Genomic DNA, 27,087 nt, shown 5'->3' with positions numbered 1-27,087 from the left:
TAGAATGTCTGTTTCCTACTTTGGATGTCCTTGGGAAATGTATCATATCTATATGTCTGTCCGTTCTACTCTGTCTTGCTGCAGCTCATTACCCACAGGAGCGTTAGTGGGATCTGTTTAATTATACTTCAGTCATTACGGTGACACTTCTCTTCCATTATTCAGTAAAGCATGCTCCTATAGGACTCCTCTGTGTGAACTCTGACTCCTTGGCCCTATAGTTAACCCTCCAGCACCAGCACGCCGTCCCATCAATACTCAGCCATCACCCACTCTGCCAATATCGAGCCTTCTGTCATTCACAGTCTGCAGCCAGCTACATAGAGTGTGTTTTAATCACACCACTGTCGCCTTTAATTAGCTGTAACAAATCCACTTTAATGTTTTTAGATTGGTTTCTAAGAGTTTGGCTGCATTTGGACCCAAATAAACAGCATTCTTTCACTCACAGGTCCATTCCACTTGGATGCAGTTTGTGGTCTGAAAATACACAATGAAAAACATGGTCCTTATCGTGGTCTTTTTATGATTAAATAGACTTAAAATTTCACCAAAACAAAGTCAACATGATTATATTTAAGATTTTACAATTTATGTTTTAGTATTTTTACCCCCGAGTTTGACCATTTTAGTGACGTTTATCATTTTATTGGCATTCTGTTTTTGAACTATGCACTTTATGCACAAGTTTAACCCTAACCCTTATATTTTTTAACCTTTCTTCACAAACTGCAACTTGGCTGATGTAAAACTTTGATAAATATTTACTGTATGTACTAATCCACCAATTTAGTAAATCATTTGAAAGTGTCATAAGCACTTTAAGTCTTTTATATTGTCTGGTGTATTATACTCTGTCTACTTTAAATATTTGATAAATATTACATCAAGGTCTGATTTTTTCTTTTCTTTTCTGTGCCATTTTGGACATTTGGGTGAAACTAGCTTAACAACAAATAAGTGTATTTTCTTTATCAGGAGTGTTTGTGGTTCAGTGGAAAGAACATCTACCACGTATCAACCACTCAACTAGACTGAGTTGGAGTTTTATATTTATATAGACCTAGCTGTATAAAAATAGATGTATTTCATTATCCCATGCTCTAGCTCGTTGCAGATAATGATATTTCCATATGTGAATCCCTAATGTTTAGTGTCATACTCCTCTTGTAGAGTGCTAACTGGCCTGCATGAGGTTGCAGTCACTTCCTGGAAGAATTGCACTGAAAGGTATTAGAAAGTGCCAGCTGCATGTTTAATGCCTGAATCAGTCATGTTCAAAGTCTGGCCCGTGTGCCAATCACAGCACAAGGCCATATTTTATGCAGCCTGAAGGTTGTGTCTTAAATGTATTATGCATTACTCCAGTTGAATAAATCCATCACACACATTCAAAATAATATTTCCCTCTTTACATCATAGTGCCATTAGTTTTATGTGGACCAACATTTCAAGGAGAAATGTAAATTGCCATTTTTATTCCAGAATCCAAAATAATTGTTTATGTGACCAATTTGTCAATGAAAAGCTGCTTTTGTGCATTCACCTATCTTTCTGACATGCTTTAGAATAAGGTAAATCCAAGGTCATGAATCCGTGGGGATGGAATGTCAACAAATGTACAGTGCCAAGTGCACCTCAATTATTAAATATTGTGGAAAAACACGTCAATAAAACATAAATGTACACAATGTAGAACCATGCAATGATCACACAAAGGGAAATACATCTGAGCATTTATTACGGCTTATGTTAATAATATTAATAATACAATACACACACAAAAATAAACCTTGTCCTTCTGTTTATCTTTGGAACTTTACACCACAGACGAATGAAATATCATAAATAAAGTTTTGTTTTTTGTTCAAGAAAAGGTGCTTGATGACATGGTAGGTTTTTGAGCTGGAAGCCCTTCCTGTGATAATCACATGACTGTGACTGGAGTGGTCATAGTTTCCACACAACAACAGTATGAACTAGTGATGGGCAACGGTCAGTTTAGTTTCAATTCTACAGCAAGTATCAGGAAATCGATCCGATACTTATACCCGTGAGCTTTGAATCATTTTCTGATCCGAACATTAAATACATATGCACTTAAACTCAAATATAAGAATTGTTTGTTTTTTTTAAACTGAAATAGTTTTTTAAGTATTGATGTGCATGAGAATTGATACATTTCGATACCACAGTCAGAATTTATATTTATTATCGATCCACCCATCACTAATGCTAGTTTAATGCAAGCTGGACAGGATGTCTAGGTATTTAATTTTCTTTAGTGCTCTTTCGTATGTGTGATGTTATTATACTACGTATTGTATTGTCATGTGACCTCCTTTTATCTCAAGCACTTTAGTCAGCTGAAGCAGTTTTAAATATGCTGTATATATATACTCAAATATCGAGTATCAAAACAGCTACCTTCTGCTCTGAAGGTAAAATAAAAGTAATTAGTTGTAGATATTCCATTCAACAAATCCAAATAATATTAACCAAATTATTTAGATGTATAGATTTACATTTAGATTAATAATAATAATTACATAAATCAATGAATTAAAACTACAACATTAATAATGGAATAGACTTATTGCTATGATTATTTTTGTATCTATTTTTTACCCGGTAACATCCTTTCACAGAGCGGCAAACATCCCTTTTAGCCCAGTGCAAAAAGCCTCTGTCCTTCCCCAAACCCAGCCAGTGATGTCAATTAACAGCCCTGTCCTCCATTTGAATATTCCTGATTATTATGCGGCTCCTGCTCTTACATATTCAAAAGAGGCTCCTCAATCCAATTAAATGGGCAATGTGCTGCAAAGGCGTGGGCAAATATGATTGAAGGCAGAGCTTAGGACGACAAACAAGAACAATCTGAGGGAGATGGAAAAGCGCTTGCTGTGAAGTTAATGGAAGACGGTGCGATGATCACTGATGGAGCAAAGGGGCCAGTGCGTGTGTGTGTGACATCGAGAGATAAAGTGTGGAGAGAGGAAGTGTAAGCCGGGTGGCAATATGCAATTCTGCTCCCAAGTTAAGACCAGGAAATAGGTCTCCAATTGTGTCGCGGTTACATATTATGCTTGCACAGGCACGCACGTATGTGATTTGGACTGTTTGTGTATCTGCCCTTTTGCTTATGCTCAGTATTTGAATGCGCTGCTGCTTTGTGAGGAAGGCAGAAAACAGGTCGTACAAATATATTTAATTTGAAGTTGGGAGATAAGGGCAGCAGGAGAGAGGTTTTGCATTTTGCACCTAAGTCCTCTGTCCACTACTTAAAGGACACATGTTATGCAAAATTTGCCCCGTTATAACATTTTTCCCTCAACAAAAACGTACCTGGAGTTGTTTTCAGCTTCATTCACACTTGTTTGGTTAATCCTGTCTTCTAAGTCTTTCCCATCTGAGCTTCAGAGAAAACACTCTTGTGACGTCACAGATAGTGCTCCAAGTTCTTCTGCGCTGGTTTTAAGTCCATAAATCCTCCTCCTCGGTCTCGTCCAGAGCATATCAACCGTCAAATTGTGTTCATTACAACTGCGTGGCTGCATTAGCATGTCGGAAGGAAGCTAGGTTTGTTCACCTAGCCTTTGTATTTCCCTCTGCAGCCAGTAGATGGAGCTCTAACTCAATTATTGATGTGGGAAATGTGGAAATGTCTGCCATGTGTGTCAAAAATTCCATTATTTTACGTTCTGAAACATGAAAGGCAAAAGGTTCCCAAGAGCACATTATTCACACAGACACGTTTGGCTCAAAGACACATTGGTAGAATGAACTGGGGTTAGAACCACCAACAGCCTATAAGACAGCCACTCATATGCTGTTGTTCCTTTTGCAAAATGACTGCATAAATATTTTTTGTTTTATTATAGATAACAGCTAAATCACTTTCAATTGAGAGAGCTAATGTCTTTGCTGCCCTTTGCTCTCCACTTAGTGCGGTGGTGACAGAGCAAACATTGTGTACAGTGGTGAAACGTAAAGGCACCTGCAGTGGCCGTAGTGTCTATAATAGTGTGTGCCTTGGCCTGCCCTTGGTTCAAAACCCAATCAGTGTCTTTAAACTCTGTGCTCACATGCGCTTTTGTGCCACTGTCAGACCATCAGCCTGATGAATGCCTAGTGTCCCACCGGCTCTCTAAATATGCGCAGTGAAATGAGCTGAAACACGGCTTTAATTAAAAAGTGGAGGCCCACCAAGATGTGATTAAAGCGTCGTTCTGCGGATTAGAGCGACTCACCGAGAGACACAGACACCGAGTACATTATCAAGGTGCCACTTTTTCTTTCTGATGGCTAGAACTAAAGTCTTTATGGAGGAACTCTGTTGTAAAGTAAAACAAGTTAAGAGCAGACTTTGTATAAAATTAGGGTTTGTAAACTCATTTTCATATTGTAAGTCATTAAGACATCATTAAGTATAAGCTTACAACACAATATATACATACATATGTATATATATATATATATATATATATATACATACATATAATACATACATACATAGTATACGTTTTCTTTGTGTCCCTAATGAGATATCACAACATGTTTCTGCACATTTGCATTACTTTCTTATTCACTATAGTAAATAAGTATACTACTATTTTAGTATGATGGACCAGGCCCTGGGCCCCTGGGCGTGGGCCAGCTGCACATATTAACAGATACCATTATCCGTAGGTCTGTTGATGCCAAAACATTGTGCCAACCCAATTGCATGCAGAACTTGCGCAACACGGATTCTCCACAATATTTCGTATTTTGTTGACTACATTGAGTACCTTACGGTTTAAATGCATAATTAACAAGTGTGTGCGTCAGAACAGATTAGGGTGAGACAAAACCTCCCCAACTGAATCGATATAACCACCCAGGTGCCCACGCACAGTTACTGCACATATGAGGATACACACCAACACTGTTATTACACTTCAGTCTCACGCACAGCGGCTGCCGTCTTTGATGAGTCGTTCATTTAGCACTTGTAGTACATGTCAGGCCATGATCCTGGGTGTAAACAGTCCATGTGCTTCTCCCGTCAGGTCCGTGTCAATAAATCCTTTACGATAGTCAGTGCTAATGCCATGGCAGCTTGAAGTTAGACAGCCCTGCGCATGAGATGACGTTTCTGAACATGAAACCCCAAAACAACATCAAATCTGATTGTTTACTTAACATTAACCCTTCAACCTTAGTTATGCATTTTAGATATAAAAGTACTTATGTAATTATGATATACTGTTTAACAATTTATTGTTGAAATGTCAGGGCTAGCGAACAGAAAATGCTCTGCAACACCCCTGACGTCACTCCACTGCCTATTGGTCACTGAAGAGTATTGTAACAGGCGATGTCAAAAGCAAAGTGATTGAGAGAAAACATGCAATACATTCAACCTGTCATTTGTGCAAACAAGTTGTGTTTGCACAAAGTTTGTTCAAGATACTAGAGTAACATTGTGTGTGCTGAGACGCTATTGACGTCATGGTAATACAAGGACGACTAAGACTAAAACGTTCAATTGCAAAAGCAGATGTATCAGATAAAATTGTCAAATAGTATTTTTCTTTTTCTTACAATGTTCTACATATTTTATTAATGTTTAGTGGTTTCATCAAGGAGGGATGAAATAACATTACTATGCAAACGGTAAACTGCAAGCCTCCATTGACTTTTTAAAACAGTATCTGTTTTTGCAAATGAATCAAATCCTTCTTCGTCGACATCTCAACTTGACGTTTGTTACATACTTGTGTTTTGTCCATAAAGAGCCGATGGTCGCGCATGAGCCTGATCTTTAAGCTTACCAATCAGTCCTTCTGATTGGGATTCTGCTTGTTGTCCCACTAATACCTGTATATTCAGAACGCTCTCTAACTCTAATGCTTTATCGATTGTGTCAGCCCTTCAAAACCATGGTCCAGAGCTTAAGACCCACAGTTGTTTTGATTATAGCCCATGACCCTAAACCTGAACAAGCATAAGTTGGCTTAATTGAATTTCCTTCCATATTGAGGCAGCGAGGTAACAGATTATACCCTTTAGCCTTTAGGCAGAGCAGCACATCCGTTTAAAATGCCCACTATGAATATCTAAAACAGATTTTAATTTACTTATGTCTAATCCAATGCAACATTCATAACATGGCTGTCTTCGCAGTCACGGAAAAGTCATCCTCTCCACAAGCAGAAAACATAAGGCTCATTTTCTCCCACCTGTTCGTGCCCTTTCCTTCGCCTGACATTATCTTTTCCTCTTTCAGTCGGCACATTTCACATCACGCCTCTGCCCTCTCATTCTCTCCAGCCTGACCTGTGGTATATATGTAAATAGCCCAGAAACATCAGGTTCTATACCGTATGGATGTCTCTTCCCATATTAATCAAATCCCCATTGTGGGCTATCTCCGCTCTAAAGTGGGATTGGGTTAGATAACGCACAGCTCCAGATTGTTATCCGTAGATAATCTCTTTAACATCAGTGTGATTAAAGGCACCGTGTTCCAGCTCTAAGATCCGTGATCCTGTTGCTCTTTCTATCGAATCTCCGGTGAATGAGACAGTGCTCGGGTGAACAGAAGGTGGCAGGGATGATGGAGGAGTGGGAGGAGGCAGGAGGAAATGAATGAATGGTTAAATAGGTGAATGGGATTGGTTATAATGGCGGCTGTGTTTTGTCTTTCAACTAACACAAGCTGATCTATAGGGAGTTCGATATGTATAGGAGGACAGAACAAAAGATGGGAAACAGCGGTGAGGGTCTAAGGAAAGGAATTAGGGCAAAGGAGGCAGGATTAACAATTAAGGAGAAGGAGATGGATAGGATCAGACAAACGAGAGTGATGGAAGTAGGGTTTCTCAAACTGCAGTGCACGTACAGGTATTCTGGTTGTTCTGGAACTCTGAGGGGAAAAAACTCTTTTGTTCAATTCAAGTTTGAATTTAATAGTAATTGTCTTGTACAGGTTTAGTTCTCAATATGTTCTTCAAAAGCCTATTATTACATATGGCTCTTAAATATTTAGTCCTAATCCTAATAATTCAAACTGTGTACTTCAGTATGCTAATAGGGATGTCACGTTTTTGCATTTTAGTGTTACATTTTATTGTGAGAAGAAACAACTTTATACCGATTATTCTTGACTGTTCCAATAGTCTGTGACCTGCTTAATAAAGGCAAGTAGTAAGGTAGTTATTGTGACAGCAAATTAATTATATATTGATATATGCTAAGATTATAGTTTTATTTAATATAAATAATATTATTTTAATACGTTGTTCATGTTACAAAGACTTTATAAGGTCATTATTTAATGACCTTATAAGTAAACTAATAAGTTGTTGTTCAAATTTCATTAACATTGCCTATATATATATATATATATATATATATATATATATATATATATATATACTGCCTTATATTAGATACTGGGTAAACAAGTTTAAGTATTGTTTTTGATGACAGTGATGACAGGAAACTGAAAACCACGAATAAGGAATGATTCTGCCCATTTCACCTTGTTTGATTTTTGTCACACAAACATAAAAAATATGCACAATTTTCCGAACTTCTGTGCATTTCCAAAAAAAAAAAGAAAAAATCTTGCTTCTCCCTCCTTCCATCATCTTCTGAGAACCTTACTGTACGTTTAAATGAGGGTTAGCCCAGCCACACTGCATGAAAAACTCATTTCAGCTACACCCAAGATCATGCTCGTTTGGTCATGACCCACATCTCCCAAGTATGACCATGAATGTATATAAATTGTGACTTTTATGACTTCAATCAGACAGACAAGTTATATACCATTATATTCTTATGTAACTGGCCCCGAACAACATGAAAGCCATTACAATAGACTTCAGCTTTTAATAGTTTGCTTCAATCTTGTACAGCCGACTTGTCCATCTGAAAGCACATTGTTGCACGTTGCACCAGGGCCTGATATATTAGCAGACGCCCCCTGGATACACGCTCACTTATGCCTTGTCTTCTTGTATTTGAGCCCATCAGCCTGATCCACAGTGTGCTACTCTCTCATAACTCACACATACTCATTACCTGCATGTGTGTGTCCCCTACCCCCAACATTTCCCCTCTGACAACCACAGCAGGCGGTCTGGCACATCCATCCATCCCCGCAAACCCTCTGCCCTGTCCATCTTCACTCTATTCTAATTTACACTTCCATTCTGAGGCTCACATGTTCACATACACTGAAGTGGTGACAGGGACAACAGAGTGGGAACGTGTGATTCATGGCAAAGTGCACTCCAAAAACTAGTGGAGTACACCCCCCCCCCAATTAATTTATTCTGGCATTTATCAGCGTCTTTCATTATCACAGTGTTCCTCAATTAACTCAGTAGTAGACAATGAGGCCTGATTAACTGCAGTGTAAATCTGATTCATGCATAATTTACTTGAAATTGGGTTCATTTGAGGTATTCTACGGTTATAGACTAAAGCCTGTTGCTCACATTGACTCACATTTATTACGTATTTACTGCAGCTGTTAACAGGAATCCCACTTTAACTGAATACATACCACCATAACATTAAAGACTATATTTTGTTTTTCCTTCTATGAAATATGGGGGTGGATATCGTACGGATAATCGTTACTTTTGATATAAAATAACTTAAGAGAAGATTTATTTGTCATACAATGGGGAAATGTTGTAACACACAGTTAAAGAACTTGAGGGAAATAGAAATATCCAATCAAAAATCAAGATAAATAACTAACATACAAATAACTAAAACACTATTATGTTCAGTAAGTGATGGCTGTGGTTATGTACTCTGCAGCATATGGACAGAATAAACAGCTGGTGATTCACATGATGTTACAGTATTATTTTGATGTATATATTATGTTAGAATTGAGCTTATTTACCACAACAACAATGGCCCCATCACCACACATTTCCTAAACATTTCAACACAAAACATCTTGTCTTCTCGCATCCCTCCCACAAACTTCTAATACGTACATTGTGTTGGCCACTTGCTGCCACCTTTGTAGCACAGTGCTGAGTTTGCTCCAATTAATCATTCATTAGTTTTTTTTATTAGACCTGTATATAGTGTACTGCTGGCTGCCATGTCACCTGACTTCTGCTGTCACCTGCACAGCGGTGTGAACATCCAATATTGAAAAGGTCAACGTGTCATCGCCGCAGAGGAAGTGAGAGTTTGCAGCTATAATGCACAGACAGAACTGTCAGAGTCTGTCCTGGTAAGTGTCAGCCTCATGTAGTCTGTGCGCTCCCGCTCACATGTGTCTGCACCGTGAAGACAGAAGGCAGTGAATCACATACAGACTAATATATGCATTTAAAGACAGCAACTAAATACTGTTAAAGAGTAAAGTTGCTTTGTTTTGGAAGGAATTATTCTTTCACCGACCTCTGAGAGACTCCCAAAAGTCTCCTGTCACATTATATTTCCGAACATGGATTTAATCTCGATTCCAATAAAAACACAATCACTATTGCTGCTCATAGACAGAGCTGTCTGCTTTTCAGGATTTGAAAGAGACAGCTGCTGTTCCCATACACAGTCCCTCAGTCCCAGTTTAATAAAGCACCTCAACACATAAAGCACAACTATAAACTTTAGTTTAGCACACAACTCTTAAGGGCCTGACTCCCAGCCAAACTCATGATATTTGATGTTTTCTCAGTGCATAAATACAGCTTCCTCGCACATATTCCTGTCCTGGCCACAAACTCTGAGAAAAATCATAATTATCAAGATGACATTGGTTATCATAGTGGGGTTATTTTGGGATTTCTCACTTTAGTCTCACTTGAACAAGGTTAGTAAGCAGCATGACAATAACTTAATAACACATTATCCAGAAGATATGTGGTTTGATTCCTGCTGCCGGTATTGCACGTCACCCACCTGTGTTTGGTGGTGACCTTGCAGTCACAGCTCCATCAATCTGCCAAACTGGAAGGTGTGAAGCGTCTTGGAATGCCTAGAAAAGCTGCATACGACAAATGCAATATTATCATTATAGTGAAGTATAATTCAATACTTTTTTCACTGAATATATTGGCAAACTTTTGAAGTAGCACTTAATCAATCTTTTTGTATGAATTCCTTATCTGTTTCAAATTTTCTGTTTTTAATAACACCATGTCATAGTTTACACTACTCACAGGGAAATCTGTCATCATTAACGTCCCACTGAACTCTATGTATCTGGGACATAAACCCCTGCAATGGAAACAAAAAAACCGGATGTCACAGAATAAACCAACTGTCAAGGACTGGGCTCAAAACAATGAACATTTAAAAAACTGAAAAACAAAAAACACATTCACAGTTCATTTAAAAATTGACATATTTACCAATCCTCACCAACAATTTAATATAGCTACACTTCTGTTTTGTTGTTCCGTCTCTGTGTCATGCTTTTTTTTTCTATTTTCTAAAAAAGCTAAATACAGTTAAAATAAAAAAAACTAAATTCAATAAAAAATATAAGGAGTATTTATGCAGAGAGAGAAACACGAGCCCCTGACAAGGTGTCTCTCCCACACACAGCTGTGACATGATGTCAAGTGCACCTCTCATGACGGAAGTGCACATTTCTTTAGTTTTTATACAGTGACCTTGTTATGAGCTGGAAAAAGATTGTTTCTGTTTGCAAAACGTATCAGTCCAATTGTGTGAATTTTGGAAGCGTGTCAACTAAAAGCTCACACTCAGACATGCCTGCAGATGCTCCCACAGCACTGCAGGTACAATCAGGTCAAAAGAGAGGACTGTGAGAGAGAATGCACCAGGAGCTTGTGTTGTTTTGCACTCTGAGCATTACAAGTGTGAGGCAAACAGGATGGTGCTGTGTTTCCTAACTAGGTGACATCTGTGTTTATCACACGGTGAGAAACCAACAAGTTACCCACGGTTGTGGCTGCCTGCTGCCATTTACGTGCAGAGTGCAATTAAAACAAGATTTAAACATAATGTGCTAAATCAGCCAACTACAGCGCCACAGGGTTTCTTGAGGTTGGGTTAAACAAACTTACAAAGTTATAAATAGCTTACATGCTGCTACTGTAAACAGGAAGTTCCTCGGAGTGAATAGAGTTGATATAGACTATAGTTTTCTAGTTAAACTACAATTGGCTATTTGTCTTTAGGCCACAGTCTAATTTAAAATCTGATCTGGTAATCAATTGTGTGACCATACACATTGTCAGGATGAATCTATGACTTACACAAATTTTTTGTTTATTAACCTTAGATAAGGAAATTTGTCCTTTGCTTTTCAATGATTATTCAACATGTATTGATTGATATTGAACGCGTATAATTAATACTGTTTCAGAAAGAAATTCATTCATGGATGATGAAAAGTAACAATACATCCTTCTTCAGGGCAACCTACAAACTCCATGCAAACTTCGTTCTGCTTTTTCTTAAACCTGTCTCAACTATTTTGTGAGCTACTATTATTGATTGGACTTGTAAAACAGTGTGTTTTTGCTCTAAAGGTGGGCATTATATCGCCTACAAAAGAATAGTAGTTTTGAGTCGAAGATCTGATTGAAATAAAAAGTTGCAGTACACTCAAATAAGGTACTTCATTTCTTATACATACTATATCTCCCGAAGGAACCTGGAGGACATCTAGGCTCTTACGACTCAAACCACATCTCTCTTCATCCGTCTCAACTCAGATCTCTCCATCTTTCTTATTACTATCCAGCTGTTCTGCAGACCCTCCTCCAGCCATCATCTCTCATCGTGGTCCTCCCCTTCCCCTCTCTGACGCTTCTTCTATAAATAAATCAAGCAAGATGTACGATCAGGAATGAATTTATCCGTTTGACTCATTTTTTTTGTGTGTGACAATTTCCTGGGCAATATGTAAGTGTTTGAAGTCTAGGGCACAATCTTATCAGAGCTAGAGAGGCTTGGCTGCAGAAGCAGAGTCTGAGTCTGTTGGATATTAGTCATACTGGTGGCGTCTTTGTGCCAGACATACAAAGTGTTTGACTGAAGTTGGTACAAATGCCTTGTTTGCACACTATGTCTAGCCCAGCGTTTCTCAAATGGTGGTGTGCGGGGTGGTTGTGGTGGTTTAGGGTTCACACTTGCCCTGATTTGGTCCTGTTTTCAGCCCATTTTAGTTTGAATATAGACTTGGTTTTGTCCTATTCTCGTGCAGTTTTAGTTCTGGGTTTAGTCACCGTTTAGTCCCAATTTGTATGTGGTGTGTGTGGTTTTAAAGTACCCTTAATATACTCTAAGTACCATGAACATGAATTTTTGGTTTAATCGTAACACTGGGTTAGTCCTGTCATAGTTCTTTTTTCTGTTTTGTTTCAGTACAATATTATTGTATTACAGTATATTATTGAAGTACAGTTGTTTATTTGTAGAGCACAATTTGTACACAAAGTAATTCAAACTGCTTTACATAACAGCAAAAATGCATTCAAATCACAGTGCAAACAGATAAAGACATGAATAATGATTATACATTTGAAAAGAGAACAGTGCAGATAAAAGCATATCCTTCAGTCATATGCACATAGACACATCACATTGAACAATGTCAAAGTAAAGGTTTGTCTCACATTTTCAGGACCATTGTTTAAGATTTTAGCTCCACAAAACTGATATACCTGAAGTACCTAGATTCCCTCCCAAAATTTGAAAGGCTGTTATCAGCATTTTACAGTGATGTTGTGTCCTTGAGCAAGTCGTGACAAGCCTATGTCGGTGGGATCTCTCCTTCACTCCTTCTCCTCGTGGTTCCTTCTTTTTCACAGTTATCCATTTGCTTATTTCCTGTGAACGTTGGTAATCAGCTAATTACTGTTTTATTTGACTTTTTGTTTGTTAAATCAATAATTCTAGGAAGTCCATCGAGACAACTGCTGTTGTGATTTTGGCGCTACAAAATAAATTGAACGGAATGACAAGCAAGATGTCACAAGCAAGAGTTGTAGTAGTTAATATTAAACAACTAATAATATAAACTACCAATTATAAATATTCCCCTTTTGATAATAAAATATAAGATAAGCCAAATATCCTTTTAAATATGTCTTTAACTTGTTTTACTAGGCTAAAACATGTTTAATGTGGAATGATGGCATTATTGTAGGGCTGCTTAAAGCCATATTCTGTGGACACAAATGGGCTGGACAGACACACTTGTTTCCTATCAACCTTCCTCACACGCTCCACTCCATAGACACACATGCACATGTTGGACTGGGCCCAGCGCCTGCCATCTGCGTGTGTTTGTATGTTGGCCTATTGTACCAGAGAATGTGTTACATTAATGTGTGAAAGGGAGTGAATGGGTGTTGAAATGAGTCTTTTGATATTTGGAGGAGTACAGAAGGTCAGCCTGTTACATGCTGTCAGGGCCAGCGCTGTGTGCTGAACGCCTGTGGTTTTTTAAAGAAAGTTTAGACTGAAGTTGTTGGAGTGAGACTTGGATTTCAATAACTAGGAGAGTTCAAAGCCAGGTTTTTGTGTTAGTAGTCCATATTATACATAAAGGTAAAGAAAAGCTTTTACCTATAGAGCTGTTCCCTGAGCTTACTGTTATCCTTCGTGTGGGGACAATTGGATCAATAATATTGGCAAAGGCATATTGCACTTTGTCTCTTCCTGTAGCTTCAAACATAAACATTATACAGTGTTTTTCTGTCATTGTCGAGGTTTCCTGTGCACTATTATTTTTATGTGCACACTTCATTTATTTAAATACTCCCATTTGCCTCTTTTCACAAAATTCATATCGCTTTACAAAAAAAGAACTTAAATGGTACAATTGCATTTGTGTGTGTGCCTGTGTGTGTGTTTCCTCATGTTCTGCTCTGGCTACAAAATAACAATGTGTGGGATTCACAACAGACAAGGAGCTTTACAGTGTATTATTCATTCACTCCATGCTCCATTATTGTAGGCACAGCTGCCCTAGCGTGGCCTGATGGAGGTGAGGCTGCCAATCTGAGCCATTAGCCCCTCAGACCACAACCAATCACTCAGTTCCCAGATCCATGCTATGCAAGGGTGTCTTGCTTAAGGACACAACGACCCTAGGGCCACTGCTGCCCAATTGTGTCACCATAGTGTTCTCCCTGACCAGGTCCAATCCTGCTCAAAGGAGCTGTAAACAAGCGAATCATCACAAAGGGCTTTTCCAGACAGATTCCATCTCTTCTTCTCTTTAACTTTGGCTTCAAACTTAAACAAAAAAAACACCTATAAACATTAGCGTGGTTCTTCTGCTTTGCTACTGTAGTTGCTGCACCCATGACTGAGGACAGTATGTCAAAGAAATTGGGTTCACTAATGTCGTCCCACCTATTGTGGTCAAAGTATAAAACTACAGTCGATAGCAAGACCTGTCCAAGAAATGTAATTATTGTAATGAGCCTGCCTGGCCTAAGGTCTGCCCTCTTGGGGGCCTAAGCAATTGCCTGTCTTGTCTGTTGGGTAGCAACACCTGTGGCTGTACCTGATTTTTTCATATAATAAAGTAAAATCTGCTTTTCCGCTGTACATATATATTGTAAAAGCATCTATTCAGGTGGAAATGAATCCATTGTGTGCTCTCTACATGTAATTATTGAGCGTTTTATTCTCCGTGAAGCACAACTGTTAGCATGCTAATGAGAATACTGGGAAGGCATTAGGTGAGGAATACATGTGGACTGCTGCAAATACTTTCAAATGAACTAGTTCTGTTTTTCACTTTTTTAAGGTATGTCACCTGTAACTTCACAGACTAGATGAGCTCGAGCTTTGTCAAATTGTATAGAATCCTAGAATCACCCCACGAGTCGGTTAAAAACCCATTAAAGCCTTGTGTAATGTAATCCTTTTGCAATTGTATTAAGACATTTTTTCCCTCTAAGATCCAACACTTTTGAGAGTTTGTTATGCTTTGAGCTTCTGTAACAACTGATTAAGTGTTTTTCTTTTTTGTTGTTTCTTATAGCTTTGCAGAACTTTTTACTCCCACATAAAGGACAAATATCTTCAAGGCTCTTTGGGGTTTCAGTTAAATATAAATACATTACATATCAAAGATGTATTATGCATCTAAGTTGTCTTTGTAGGATGATGGTGACCTCTGCCCTGTCGAATGTTATTGTTAAAGAGGTTGTCTGAATGCAATTTCTGTTCAATAAAGCAAACTCTCTTCCTTTATTACAAATGGAAAAAGAAAAACACGATTGTACGCCGAGTGAGATATACAAAAGGTCAGAGACGATGTACGACTGTAAATAACCACAACAACATTCAGTGGCTTTTTAAAAGCTCCGATCACGTCTATTGTCACTGTGTGGTTTGAAGTTAAGCTCCATCGCTCTGGAATATACATTAAATAAACATGGAACACAAAGGTCTGGTGTGATTACTGGATAGGGTACCGCTAATAATGTTCATTAGTAAACTATTTAGAAGGTGTTTATAAGCATTATGTTTGTTAGACATTGTTAACATTTTAAAAAAGTGCATAAATACTTCTCAACTAAACAAGCCAATAACAAAAAGCTGTGTATGTGCTAATTCCCAACTCTATTACATTTAGTGGTTGTCAATCTCAAAACACATTGATTTTTCCATCTTTCTTCTGTTTATCTGACATCTCTAATGCTCATTCCTGACCTATATATTCTTCTATGTCTTGTGCTCGTGCTGCTCTGCTCGTACTTTTCCAATAAAAGCCGGCTTCATCAGAGGCAATGCGAAGTCGGTGTCTAATCTCAAATGGCAACGTGGATCTCACCTACGACGTTTCCACACTTGACACGGTTTAGCTCAGTACAGTCGTCTCTCTGCAAATGGCACACCGCAATAGCTGCCATATTTCAGTTCATTGTGATTTTCTTGTTCAGCATGCGACTCTGCGCCTCTATACTGTACAATTATTATTTTACAAGCATTATATAAAAGTAAATAATACGTAAATAAACATATAAAACCTGTTTCTCATGAAGAGGCTCACGCACAGAGACACAGAGACAGTTGATTTTACTCACAATATACTACGTTTTCAAATGTTTTACTAATTGATAGGAAATATTGTAATAATTGAAATAATTGTTATCTTTCAATTTTTCTGCGCCTTGTAAAGTATCAACCACTTTTGCCGTTGCATCTACAAAGCCAAAGCCTTCTCTCTGGTGTTGAGCGTTTCTCACATTGATTCCGCAGTATTCTTTATTGTTTTTCAGCGCTCTGTTTTTTAACCCGTGAACTTCCTTGTTTATTTATACGGGCGGACATTGTGTTGCTCTGATCGGCTAATCCTCTTGTCACTGGTGTGTTTCAGAACTCAGGAAGATAAGACCAGGTCGCAGAATAGCCAGGCAATATTTTTCAGCTTTACTTCTCTACTTTCTGACTCTCCACACAAACGCTGGGCCTTTTAGACTTGACAAAAGTGTGGATAGAAGGCATGTTAAACCTCCCGCTGCGTCGAGACAACAGAGATCAGGAGTGTGTTGTCGCATCTCATAGACTTTTCAGGACGCTTCATGGTAAAATAATAGGTTTTAATATGACTGACTGTTTGGGTATGTTTTCTAAAGTGTCATACTTCAGACGCCTTTGTTTGTATCCTGACGCTCTGTGATGAATTGGCCCAAATTGCCATAGTAATTTGTTCTGCAACCTTGAGAAAATACTTATATACTAACAGTTTTATATGGACAGAGTTTATATTAACGCTTTTAATCCAGGAAACAGTCAAAACTATGCTAGATGCAGTGTGTTTGAAAAGAGCGATATATGGAATCTAATACTTCTGACTGAGTTATGTGGCCCTCAGTCTGTCTCGTGTATGTTTGAATATGTGGCCCGCAGTCTGTCTCGTGTATGTTTGAATATGTGGCCCGCAGTCTGTCTCGTGTATGTTTGAATATGTGGCCCTCAGTCTGTCTTGTGTATGTTAGAATATGTGGCCCTCAGTATGTCTTGTGTATGTTAGAATATGTGGCCCTCAGTCTGTCTTGTGTATGTTTGAATATGTGGCCCTCAGTCTGTCTTGTGTATGTTTGAATATGTGGCCCTCAGTCTGTCTCGTGTATGTTTGAATATGTGGCCCGCAGTCTGTCTTGTGTATGTTAGAATATGTGGCCCTCAGTCTGTCTTGTGTATGTTTGAATATGTGGCCCTCAGTCTGTCTTGTGTATGTTTGAATATGTGGCCCTCAGTCTGTCTCGTGTATGTTTGAATATGTGGCCCTCAGTCTGTCTCGTGTATGTTTGAATATGTGGCCCTCAGTCTGTCTCGTGTATGTTTGAATATGTGGCCCTCAGTCTGTCTCGTGTATGTTTGAATATGTGGCCCTCAGTATGTCTTGTGTATTTTAGAATATGTGGCCCTCAGTCTGTCTTGTGTATGTTAGAATATGTGGCCCTCAGTCTGTCTTGTGTATGTTAGAATATGTGGCCCTCAGTCTGTCTCGTGTATGTTTGAATATGTGGCCCTCAGTATGTCTTGTGTATGTTTGAATATGTGGCCCTCAGTATGTCTTGTGTATTTTAGAATATGTGGCCCTCAGTCTGTCTTGTGTATGTTTGAATATGTGGCCCTCAGTCTGTCTCGTGTATGTTTGAATATGTGGCCCTCAGTCTGTCTCGTGTATGTTTGAATATGTGGCCCTCAGTCTGTCTCGTGTATGTTTGAATATGTGGCCCTCAGTATGTCTTGTGTATGTTTGAATACGTGGCCCTCAGTATGTCTTGTGTATTTTAGAATATGTGGCCCTCAGTCTGTCTCGTGTATGTTTGAATATGTGGCCCTCAGTATGTCTTGTGTATGTTTGAATATGTGGCCCTCAGTCTGTCTTGTGTATGTTTGAATATGTGGCCCTCAGTCTGTCTCGTGTATGTTTGAATATGTGGCCCTCAGTCTGTCTCGTGTATGTTTGAATATGTGGCCCGCAGTCTGTCTCGTGTATGTTTGAATATGTGGCCCTCAGTATGTCTCGTGTATGTTTGAATATGTGGCCCTCAGTATGTCTTGTGTATTTTAGAATATGTGGCCCTCAGTCTGTCTCGTGTATGTTTGAATATGTGGCCCTCAGTATGTCTTGTGTATGTTTGAATATGTGGCCCTCAGTATGTCTTGTGTATGTTTGAATATGTGGCCCTCAGTCTGTCTTGTGTATGTTAGAATATGTGGCCCTCAGTCTGTCTTGTGTATGTTAGAATATGTGGCCCTCAGTCTGTCTTGTGTATGTTTGAATATGTGGCCCTCAGTCTGTCTTGTGTATGTTAGAATATGTGGCCCTCAGTCTGTCTTGTGTATATTTGAATATGTGGCCCTCAGTCTGTCTTGTGTATGTTAGAATATGTGGCCCTCAGTCTGTCTCGTGTATGTTAGAATATGTGGCCCTCAGTCTGTCTCGTGTATGTTAGAATATGTGGCCCTCAGTCTGTCTTGTGTATGTTTGAATATGTGGCCCTCAGTATGTCTTGTGTATGTTAGAATATGTGGCCCTCAGTCTGTCTCGTGTATGTTAGAATATGTGGCCCTCAGTATGTCTTGTGTATGTTAGAATATGTGGCCCTCAGTCTGTCTCGTGTATGTTTGAATATGTGGCCCTCAGTCTGTCTTGTGTATGTTTGAATATGTGGCCCTCAGTCTGTCTTGTGTATGTTAGAATATGTGGCCCTCAGTCTGTCTTGTGTATGTTAGAATATGTGGCCCTCAGTCTGTCTCGTGTATGTTTGAATATGTGGCCCTCAGTATGTCTTGTGTATTTTAGAATATGTGGCCCTCAGTCTGTCTCGTGTATGTTTGAATATGTGGCCCTCAGTCTGTCTTGTGTATGTTAGAATATGTGGCCCTCAGTCTGTCTTGTGTATGTTTGAATATGTGGCCCTCAGTCTGTCTTGTGTATGTTAGAATATGTGGCCCTCAGTATGTCTTGTGTATTTTAGAATATGTGGCCCTCAGTCTGTCTCGTGTATGTTTGAATATGTGGCCCTCAGTCTGTCTTGTGTATGTTAGAATATGTGGCCCTCAGTCTGTCTCATGTATGTTTGAATATGTGGCCCTCAGTCTGTCTCATGTATGTTAGAATATGTGGCCCTCAGTCTGTCTTGTGTATGTTTGAATATGTGGCCCTCAGTCTGTCTTGTGTATTTTAGAATATGTGGCCCTCAGTATGTCTTGTGTATGTTAGAATATGTGGCCCTCAGTCTGTCTTGTGTATGTTTGAATATGTGGCCCTCAGTCTGTCTTGTGTATGTTAGAATATGTGGCCCTCAGTCTGTCACGTGTATGTTGGAACATGGGGCCCTCAGTCTGTCACGTGTATGTTAGAACATGGGGCCCTCAGTCTGTCACGTGTATGTTAGAACATGGGGCCCTCAGTCTGTCACGTGTATGTTAGAACATGGGGCCCTCAGTCTGTCACGTGTATGTTAGAACATGGGGCCCTCAGTCTGTCACGTGTATGTTAGAACATGGGGCCCTCAGTCTGTCACGTGTATGTTAGAACATGGGGCCCTCAGTCTGTCACGTGTATGTTAGAACATGGGGCCCTCAGTCAAAGGTTTGGACACCCCTGGTTCATATATTTAGGGCGATGCATCACGTATGGACAATAAAGTAATTGACAATAATGAGGTGGCACATTTGATTTCTTATTTATGATTTTGATCCTAATGCTTTGTGGCAATACATCCTAAAATCTCGGTGACTAAATCATGTTTAAATCTGCAAACTGATGTATGTTTTGAAGCAGTGCATCCTGGGAGGTGCTGGATGTCGATGACGGCGATTTGAGGGACCAGCAGACACACGAATGCACTGCACACACACACTTACGCTCGCATGGGGAGAGGGCCTATTTGAGGTTATTATGAGATATTAGTTTGGCTTGGGAAATGACAGGGCTTTACACCAAAGCTGCCGTCGCCTAGCAACCAAGGTAATTTGCAGCTATCTAGCACTGCTTCATTTTAGGTATTATTTTTTTCAATAAAACATGAGCGCTGTAGATATTTTTGTCTGCGAGGTACAAGGAGCAGCAGAAGAAATGTATACGGGAGCATCATTATAAATAGTTATCACACTGGGTGGAATAATTAACTCGGCATAAAAATAATAATCGTAACGTATATGACAGAACACATAAAAACATGTAGATAATGAACAGGTATTGTGCTTATTGTTTTGAAGTCATTAAAGCTACACCTTTTAATCAGAACAGAATTGTGACAGCTAATGCCGAGCGCTGTTTTCTCGATGGCACGTCGACTCTCGCAGATCACGTTTGATTAAAAAGATGAGACAAAGGCATTACCATCCTAAGTGCAACACAACAGCGCTGGCAGTGACAGTTAAAAAGGTGCGGGCTGATATGGAAGCAGGCGCAAGGCAGAGCGGCTGTGTGACACGGCGCCATAGTGGCAGATAAGTGTTTTTCTGGTGGGGCAGATTAAAAGACTACAATTTCCCGATGAATATATTAACATTTTATGAGGCGAATCGGGGACTGGCAATCTCTCCCCTTGCATAAATAATGAGGTGGTTTAATATGACTGCCTGGTTGGGATTCTCCCCTGACATGTGTGAAATTGAATGGGATTGTAAATGGGAGAAGAGGAGGCGCTCGTGGAGCTGCTTTGGCTCCTGGTTTGTTGGTGCGGCTTGGATAGATATTGAACGTGTGTTTATGTGTGTCCAAAGGCAGAAGTGTGACTGCCAATGAACCAGGACATCACTTGCACATCGATGTATATACACCCTTGTTGACGCGCTCAATTTAAGCCAAATTACTTTCAAATTCAACACATATATATATTTACATTGCTATTTAAAGAATGACTGTTGAAGTTCTTCCTACACGCAATGAACCGTTCTCACCATCACTGACGACTCTTTAAAAATATATGTTCTCAGCCCATGATTTATGAGTCGGCGCAGTGATATCTTTAGGCTGCTGACTTCTGTGTAAATATTTATGACCGCAGTCTTGCAAATTTATGAAAAATCCGTTCACCTTCAGGCCCACTGTTGCAATCAACAACACGGTTTTAATTAAAAAGTGCACAACTTCGAATAGCAGACGAAATAGTGAGCAAGTTTAAATGTAATTAAATTGGACGTGTTCCCAGATGCATTCAATGGGAACGATCGCATTCAAGGTACAAACTGAGCAAGAAAGATGGCGCCTTCTTCCATGTATTTGTACTATTATACTCTGCATTTATGAGTCCGATCTCTACAGGCACTTCATGAACGCTGTAACACATGAAATATTCTTGAAGTTATCTGCAGTATTGTGTTTAAGTGCTTCTATCCCACTTATCCTTGACACACACGTGTATCTGGTGTAATACGTGGCCATTGATCAGTGAAACGTTGTGACACAGTGGGAGAAAGTACAAAGCCAGAGACAGAAAAGCAAAACCTTTTACAAAGAGATGTTTTTATTTTATCCATTGGCCAGAGTTCAAGGACAGTAATGGCGAGAAGCATTCATATAGTGAAAAATAATAACACAAATATTTGCTAATGGATGGAGTACGCTTGGCAATGGCTTCTCAATGTGTCAAATGCTGAAAGAGTCCAAATATAAAAAAGAAAGAAAAACAACTTCCCATCCCATACTTTGGTCCGTTAAAACTACTCTTACTAGTGCTAATCATACAAATGTTACAAGTACAAATACAACTTGCAATATTATGATTTTCTAACATTTCCTTCTTCTATTACATATCCTACTATTATCCTTGACACTAATTAATTAAGAAAAAAATGTATGAGATATTGGCAAAAAAGAAACATTTCACCATAAACAAGCAGTGGATTTGTTTTTGATTGAGGTGTCTATGTGACATTTTATAACCATACATGAATGAACTCAGAGTTTTAGATTTTCAAAATAAACGCAATTAAATACAAACGATGTACAGGGATGTGGGCGGGGATAGAGGGTAGGTGAAAGCAGGCCTTGAGCTTCAGTTGCAGACCAATACAAGATTATTCAAACATGCAGGTATCAATCAAAATACAACTTTGAGTAAACTAATGATGATGACACACACCGTAGTAACAAGGATAAAAGCTCAATAAAGTGGATTCAGCATGATATGTCCCCTTTAACCTCTGAAGCTGTTGTCGGAACACTTTTTCAATTATTTTTCTTTTTGTCCACATCTGATAAAAGGCAACTATCAATCTGTTGTGGCATGTTAATATAAAAAGAGAGCTACAACCCACTTATTTACAGTAAAATCAACCTTTCTTGATATAAATCAGGATAATTTTGTTCTCCAAACGCACAAACATTAACATCCCTAAAATTCACAAAATCCACCTGGACATTTTAACGTTTAAATTGACCCAAAAATGCCCAATCAGACCATCCCTCCAGACGTCAGCTTTATTCCTTATCCAAAGAAAATCTATGCAGGATTTAAAATCAGATTTTCCTCTGTGCAGAGTTTATAATTATAGTAAATCAGACATAAGAGGCCAAGACTTCTGAGTCTTAGCTTCACAAAGAGGAAAAATAGACCCTCATGGTAAGGGTTGAAGTATTTTGAGATGTATTTCATATAAAAAAGTATACCTAAATTGCGCACTTTCAATACAGCTTTGAGTACACAAACTTTCTTAATAACTTTCCAGGTAAATAAGGTTTAAATTGCATAGCATACGTGTTGAAAACTGTGACATTGTTACATTAATTCATTGCTTTCCATCTGAAATGAACAAGACATTGTATAATAAAAGATATAGGTCTGAGCATACAATGACACGTATGTACATCTAATGTCCTTTGCCTGTGTCCGTACTTCCTCATGCGCTCATGTCGAGGGTCTCAGGGGTTTGAAGTAAAGAGCAGCAATGACAGATATTTCTTCTAAGGACACAGACACTGGTGCGCGTGCCCTTTGAGGCTACAAAGTCTCTCCCAAGAAAAGTGAACAAAACCCCCGCTGTGTATTTAAACAGCCAGCGCAAAAACTTGGAATAAAACATAGTAAAGTCGCCAAGTGTGAAGTTACTTGGTTTAAACGGATTTTGATGCGTGAAAATACAAACATGGTGTGAACTGTGGCGTTTGCCGTCCACCGGCTCGCTCTGTTAAAACGGACTTTATTGGCGTAAGTGCAGCTCAATAAAGTATGACTAGCTGTTGAACATTGGTAAATAGAGACAAATTGCCAACTGTAACTGTGTCAATTCTTTCTGAACAGATTGTGCCGCTCTGCAAGAAAGAAAAGTTTTACAATCCAGTCAGTACAAATGTTATCAATATTGCACTAAAGATAACAGCCGGCCCCACACAAAGCAGTAATAGAAGCAAACTTTGAGACAAGTTAAGAGTGAAAAGCATTTGATGTTGTGAAAATAACAAGGTCCCATCATTTCACTTCGACACAAGTTGATAAATGACAGCAAAGCCCTTTCGCAGGAGGCATGACATTAGCCATGCTATAAGCAGCCATCTCCTATTCCCTTTACTGTCTGTGTAACTTGGGCCCTTAGCTCCCATAGTCTATTAGAGTGCTGCATTTTGACGCAGGCTTCCCCAGAGCATGGCAGATTAGCAGGAAAGGGTCAAGCTAAGTTCACATATAAAGGCCAGTTTGGTGGGGGGGTGTGGAGGTGTGGGGAGTGACATCAAGAGAGTCAGAGCCACAGAGGGAGGAAGTTACGAATGAGGAGAAAGGATCTTTTAACCTTAGCTCAATGTGATGAAATAGCCCCAGATATCAGCAAGTGATCCAGTATAAAGGTTACACTATTATTAGGCCTGGGCATGTTTATGTGAATAGTTTGGGCTTTTACCTTGACGTGGAGGAGGACAGTGGACCCTGGTGCAGAGCGAGGGGAGCTGTGGCGATGACCCTCTGTGATGAAGTATGAATGCCTCGTCCACTGGGAGCTCTGGAAACACAGGGAAATGACTCAAAGTGGAGCATGACCTTGACAGGTCATTAACAATGTGCAACTGCGTGTTCACACTATGAGCCACTTGGACCAGGGGTCAGTCTGCTCTGACTGGACTGCTCAATGCTGGACGTTACTGTGGAGAATCACATTTATATTTCCCAATGGGTCTATTCAGTGAAAAAATAGTAAAAATAGATATTGTTGAAATGGGGGAAATAAAGATTTTTTAATACACACATAACATAACCTTCTGGAAAAAAGTTTAATATGGTGTTGAAACTGAAATATTTAACCAGCTGTGGCTAAATTGCACACTAAAAGCTGGGCAGGTGAAGGCATAAACTAAAAGACAAACTATGGCCTGTATCTAATATTACACTGTGCCCCAAGTTGCTGCTGCATTTGTAAAACTATGCACACAGGAAGATTGAAAACACCTATAAATGTTTATATACCTTTTACCCAACATGTTTTGCACAGTACACTTCATTCACAGAACCATACACCACCTTCTCATATTAGTATTCTGGCTGATAAACTACACACTGTGGTAACAAGACATCTGCTGGAGCTGGAGCCTGATTTTCTCACATACTGTAGATACTCATTACCCACTCTCACCTAGCCCACCTTAATTCCCCTGCCTCGCCTCCCCTTCACACACGCAAATACCCCCTAATGCAGGTAGCTCAAGAGCTACCCAGAGACTTCCTGCCTGACGCTACCCTGTCCTCTCCTGGGATTATTCACCACAATACACACGCCCCTCTTCCTCTCAATGTAAGTCGATCCATGCAAGAGCTTTCTGGCTTACAGACAGTCTCTCTTGCTCCACATACACACTTGTACCTCATATCGAATAGTCAGGTAGGATAGTTCCCAAGGCGCTGGGTCCTGTGGGATCTCTGACACAACTGATTGCCTGCTACAACCTCCCCTAATGACAAGAACAGCCTCGGAACCAACGGGCGACTCAAACTAACGTCCTCTTTTATTGTCTTTCCATCTGCCGCCTTGCTCTGCCTCCTGTTTTGCACTCCGGCGACTTGTTTTCTGACAGGGTTTCGCTGTCGCACAACTGTCAGTTTTGAAAGTAAAGCTGGCGGCAAGTTTCATACGAGTGTCTTTTGCTGACGCTGACAAAACCGTTTGGATAGATTAGAGTAAGTGTAGTAGGCGTAGTCGCATGCTCATGACAAGAAAGGCTGTCTTTATAAATCACAATAGCGTGTATACTGTTTATATTTTTTGACTGGCTCCAGCAGGAATTCCATTAAGCAGACCAAACCTATAGCTGATGATGATATTTTTTCACAATTTTACATTTTCTACTCCCAACAGTGGACTTTAGACGGGCTTCTCCCTGGACAATAAGTTAAAGATATAGATTTACAAAGGTTTTGACTCATTAGCACTAGCACTCACAAACGTATTCACTGGGGGAAACCTGGAGTCACCATAACACAGGCTTGTTGTTTTGGCCAGCGCAAAAACTGAAATCCAATCCCATCGTTTATGTTTATGTGCCAGGAACTGTAAATATGTTTTTGATTTTGTGGCCCATATGCTTCTTTAAACAGGACAGCATGAATGGAATGGACTGGGAAGGGAATGGACAATTTGATTTTGTTTGTTATTACTTTGGATAATGACTAGTAAAGCTAAATTTACTGTTTTTTATTTTATTTTTTATAATGCTGTGTTTAGCTCGGAATGGGTCTTACCAGTATTTACAAAATGTGCTATTAAAGTAAAGTTGATTAGATTGGATAAAGATCTGTAAAAAAGTTGGATCCGGAACCCAAAATCATGTCATTCTTGGTGATTATTGACGGATATGAATGTCTTGATGTAATTATTTTTATTTTTTAAAGTTTTCCGATGTCAATCCGACAGAAATGTGTTAAAAATGTCTTTAAATGTATTTGTTGAGATTAAATTATCAGACAAATGTGAAATTTCTGTAAAACGAATCATAAAAGTGCAGAATAATTACCTTATACCCTAATTTGAAAGTGTTTTTTTTTACCTTTTTGTGGTATTTTTTAATAAAATCAATATTAAAATGTTGTATATCTTCAAAACAACGTTCACCAAATCTAAATTAGTCCTGACACAACTCTTTTCCAATTATCCCGGTTTCGGATTGGTACTTGGTGCACTGTGGGGAAGTCAAGATTCTCTGGTTAATCAATTATCATGTTTATTCAGGTCACAATTTAATCGTGAGAACTAATAAATTAAAATTGTGAGAATCAAGCAGCAACAGTGAGTAATTCCAGTTTAATCTATAGGGCAAATTGCAAAATGGTGTAGTAGTACTAGTATCTTGCTGTTTGATATCACAAAGCTTCAAAGAATGATAAGCCAATGATTAAATGATTCGACTTGTCAATGAAATGAAATGAAATGAAGAATTCCCCTGTTGTTTAGTCAAAGTGCCAACAAATGTAATTAATTGTTTCTTCTCACAATAATCTTAACTATAGTGACATCCCTAGTACATTGATCCTTATTTGATTTCATTAGGTTTGATTTCTGGTACCATTTGTTAGTTATAGCAGGTAATAGGATAAAAATATCAAAATCAGATAATCAATACTCAAACTAGTATTGAAACTAGATACTCATTTGGGCAAGTATCAACACTAAAAAAATGCATTTAATAGGACACATAAGGCTGCATATCTTCCTCCGTCACATCCTGCTGAGTGTTGTCCTTAAACCTCCTCTTGGCTAAACTCCTCCCTCCAGAGTCTCAGGCTGCAGCACATTGTCCAAGTCCCTCAGCTGAAGCTGCCCATTTAGTGTGTGTGTGTGTGTGTGTGTGAGAGAGAGGCTGCACCTGTGTGTGTGTGTGTGTGTGTGTGTGTGTGAGAGAGAGGCTGCACCTGTGTGTGTGTGTGTGTGTGTGTGAGAGAGAGGCTGCACCTGTGTGTGTGTGTGTGTGTGTGTGTGTGTGAGAGAGGCTGCACCTGTGTGTGTGTGTGTGTGTGTGTGTGTGTGAGAGAGGCTGCACCTGTGTGTGTGTGTGTGTGTGTGTGTGTGTGTGTGAGAGAGGCTGCACCTGTGTGTGTGTGTGTGTGTGTGTGTGTGAGAGAGGCTGCACCTGTGTGTGTGTGTGTGTGTGTGAGAGAGGCTGCACCTGTGTGT

Source organism: Eucyclogobius newberryi, unplaced genomic scaffold (genome assembly GCF_026437365.1).
Source record: "Eucyclogobius newberryi isolate DKJ021-1_F unplaced genomic scaffold, fEucNew1.0.hap1 SCAF_3, whole genome shotgun sequence".
Classification (NCBI taxonomy): domain Eukaryota; kingdom Metazoa; phylum Chordata; class Actinopteri; order Gobiiformes; family Gobiidae; genus Eucyclogobius; species Eucyclogobius newberryi.
The sequence above is the reverse complement of the archived record's forward strand: the minus strand, read 5'-3'. Positions refer to the sequence as shown.